This window comes from Malurus melanocephalus, unplaced genomic scaffold, assembly GCF_030028575.1.
Source record: "Malurus melanocephalus ecotype Western Australia unplaced genomic scaffold, MMel_1.1 scaffold_358, whole genome shotgun sequence".
NCBI lineage: Eukaryota > Metazoa > Chordata > Aves > Passeriformes > Maluridae > Malurus > Malurus melanocephalus.
Window position 1 is genome coordinate 198,610 of NW_026623590.1, and position 3,957 is coordinate 202,566.

A 3,957-nucleotide genomic window follows, 5' to 3' on the forward strand; every position below is an offset into this window, starting at 1 on the left:
ATCTCTGGCACCATCCTGGTGTCCCATGTGCTGTGGGGTAGGGAGGCTGTGATGGGCTCTGGGTAATTCCTGCAGTGGGCATCATCCCATACCCAGCCTGGGACCAAAATCCCCCACAATTTCTGCTGAGGTACAACTGAAACGCCAGCAAGGCTCAAATAAACCCCATCAGCTGTTAAACAGATGAAGATAAATGGACTCAGCAGGCACCAGTGGCCACGCAGTCAGGGGTTTTTCTGTTTCTTGAGTCCTGTCATTGCACTGAAGTTGGAAGGCAATTGCAAAGGGATGATATTTAGGATTTCTAGAGAATAAGCCTGTGAAGGTTCACAGCTCCCTGCCTGCCTTCAGGTGGCTTTACCCAGAGAAAGCAGCAGGGATGAGTCTGCGCTCCCTGATTCGGATTCCTGCGCTTCCCTGCCACTCAGAGCCCTCTCAAACATCATTAATCACATCCCGATAAAAGCTGGCTCTGCCGTGGCTCGCAGAGCTCCTTCTGCAGCTTGTTGCAGTTAACTTCTCCCAGGTCAGATGATAAAAGGAGATGAAAGAGCAGGGGCTGAGGACGCCTCCTCTGAAAGGCTTCTCCTATCTCCCCATGTCCTGCCATCGCTCATTTCCACCGGGGAGAGCGGCAGATAATTACAATCTGCGAGCAGGAAAATCACTGTCTGCCTCCTCACCGCCACCCTGGGGAGCGTTTAAGCGCTAYTTAACCACGGGTTAAGCGTTGCTGGCTTTGCAGGAAAGTTTAAGTACAACTTGCTTTGAATAAGTGCAGGGTCTGCTCTCCTGGCAGAGCTTTGAGGGCAATCATCCCCTCCGAGACATCAAACAGCAGAACTGGCACCTGAACCGCCTGCAAAAACTCGTGCGGCACTCTCGAGCCGCTGAAGAGTTCAATAATTTAGAAGTGGAAAAGACCTAGCAAATTATCGAGGTAATTTTCCTGAATATGGGTTTTAACTTAATTTTCTGCGTCTGCAGCAAAGCAGTGCCCAACGTTTCCCTTGGGAGCCATCCTAATGAATCTCATCGCCAGCGGATTTTCCCCTATATTCAACCCAATTTTTTTTTCCCTGTCTTAATTTAATCCCATTACTTCTGCTTGCGCTGCCTCTCGCTGCGCTAAATAATTCAGTGTCGCTAATTAGGTACAATTATAGATGCATCAATTAAGGGTCGCCAGCATGGCTACAACACCACGGGAAGGTCCGGCAGACCTGGCTGGGTTTGTGGAGCTCCAGGAATGCAGCTCCTCACAGGATCCATCCCATTCCCCCTCCTCTGTATTTGGCTGAAGTTGCTGGGCAAAGCAGCTCAGATATTCTTATCAGATTTTCGTTATCCCGGTGGCACGGAGCAAATCCACCCCACAAGCCAGTAGGTCCCGTTTAGGGCAATAATTAGAAAAAATCATCAGGGATGGGAGTGTGGAAGTGAAAACAGACACATTAAAGCATCACGAGCTATGAGAAATCCTGGATTCCTACATAAATCCTTAAGAAATCCCATTCAAGGGTTGAAAGGAGAGGCAGTGCCAGTTCAGCTCACGCCCTTGTTCCAGGGGTGAATTTACTTTGGGGAGATGGAGCTCTCCCCTGTAAAATCTCGAGTTTTCTTCCCTCAGACTTCACAATATTTCCCTGTCTCCCTACAACAGTTTCTGTGCTTTGATAGAGACGTGAACTGCTGAACACTCAGCTGGAAAAGATTGACTGTAGCAGTTTGGATAAATATATTTGATGCACAGATGTTCCAAGAACCTATTTTGCATGCTTGCCTGACTCGCTTCCCTTTCCATTTTCAAGAGGGATTCCACCTCTTCTCTCCATCTGCAGCTCCTCTGCCTCGCCTGCAAGGAAAATCACAAATCCTTACCTGCAGTTTTATGGAATCAGAGTGGTTTGGGTTGGAAGGGACCTCAAAACTCATCCAGTGCCACCTCCTGCCATGGGCAGGGACGTTTTCCACTGTGCCAGGTGGCTCAAGCCCCATCCAACACCTTGGACAGCTGCAATTTGCAATTTTACAATTTGGATTCATGGAAATCCATCATCTATCAGGAATTCAAGACCTTTTTCAGATAAGAAATGTTGGGATCCTCATGGCTCAAAGCCCCATCCAACTCCTTGGACAGCTGCGATTTGCGATTTTACAAATTTGGATTCGTGGAGATCCAGCTGGGTGGATGGGCAGCGCTGAGAGAATTCATCCACATCATCTATCAGGAATTCAAGACCTTTTTCAGATAAGAAATGTTGGGATCCTCGTGGCTCCAAGCCCCATCCAACACTTTGGACATCTACAATTTGCAATTTTACAATTTGGATTTGTGGAAATCTGGGTGGATGGGCAGTGCTGAGAGAATTTATCCACATTATCCACCAGGAAGAATTCAAGACCTTTTTTAGATAAGGAATGTTGGGAACTTTCTGGCTGGCTGCTGGACAAATTTCCCTGATCCCTRCCTGGTTTTGATGGAATTTTGATTCTGATTTTGCTGGAATTTCCTCAGGAAGCAGCACTGGAGAGGGCTGTCCCCAGAGCTGCCAAATGAACAGTTATTTTCCGATGCCCTCCCTGTGTCCCATGGTTTGAGGGGCACCAGCCACGGATGTCAAAGCCTGTCCTTATTCCAGCTGATGCCCCTGGATSTTTCCAGAGGATTAGACAGCAGCTTTATCTGCTCCCGTGGGCAACATAACCCATTCTGTAATGCTGTTATTCCATGGAAATTGCCTTATTATCCTTTAGAAAAACCCAAAGATCTGCGCTTACCCTTGTTGGTATTTCAGCAGAGATCCACGTGAACTCGTTTCAATAAATTAAAATAAAAAATTAATGTAAAACATCCCCGAATAGCATGAATGAATGGGAAACAACTATTAATTTTGTTTTTCTCATTTTAGGRAAAGAAAGAGACTCCAGCTGGAAAGAAAGGAACCCTAGGGTGATTTTGCCAGGGAGGTTTTTATGTGTCTTGTTCTGTATCCTATCACCAACATAACAGACAGCCTTCCTGACCTGGAGGGGGAATGAAAAGGTGCTTAAACTTAATGCTTTTAAAAATAATTAATCATCGCTTATTGTATGYGGCCAAATTCAAGAAACACTAAATTGCTTTTTATCTTTTATCAGCGAAAGCCAAATTTCAGGCATGGGAATGGATAAATCTAGGTCAGTGGCTGGATTTTCTGTGGTTTCTCTGACATCTGAATAAATTAAAAATACATTTTGAACGCTGRATGCATCAATCACCTTGTGCTCAAAAACGGAATGAAATTCAGGGGCTGGTCCTTCAGGAGTTTGCAGGGCTCGGTCACAATGTCATCATAAACATATTTTTAATTGTTTTACCCTCTCTGCTCCTATTTTAGCTGTGCCTTTTGGGCATGGAAGGAGAGCAATCCTCTGGCAGAACTCATTTTCCTTTCTCCCAGTCACATTGGGGCTCTTGGTTGTGTTTTTTTCGTGTGGCACTGCCTCCGTCTGACCTTTGATTTGAGCAGCCTCGTCCTTCTCAGTTGGAATTAAATCAGAAATCCATCACGTTTCAGCAGGCTTGAATTGTGAAGCTGTGCCCTGAAAATCTCCTTACAGCACCTGGCACTTGGAATTCCCCATTTTTCTTCCCCATTTCCCACCTTTGTACAGATTTTGGTGTTTTGGGCTATTCAACAGCACAGCTGGTCCTTCTCCATCCTCTTTTATGGCATTTTGKGCAAAGATCAGTCAGGAAAAAGGATCCCTGTGTTCTTTTCATGGTAGAAATTTCGGTAYCTTATAGATATTAATCATTCTCTGTGGTATCAATAGCAGGTTGATTGGAAGGCAGAAACATTTTAGGATTTTCTTCCCTTTTTTTAAATGACTTTTCCCCTTTTTTTTTAGGACATTTTCCTTTTTTTTTTTTTTTTTTTTTTTTTTTTTTTTTTTTTTTTTTTTTTTTTTTTT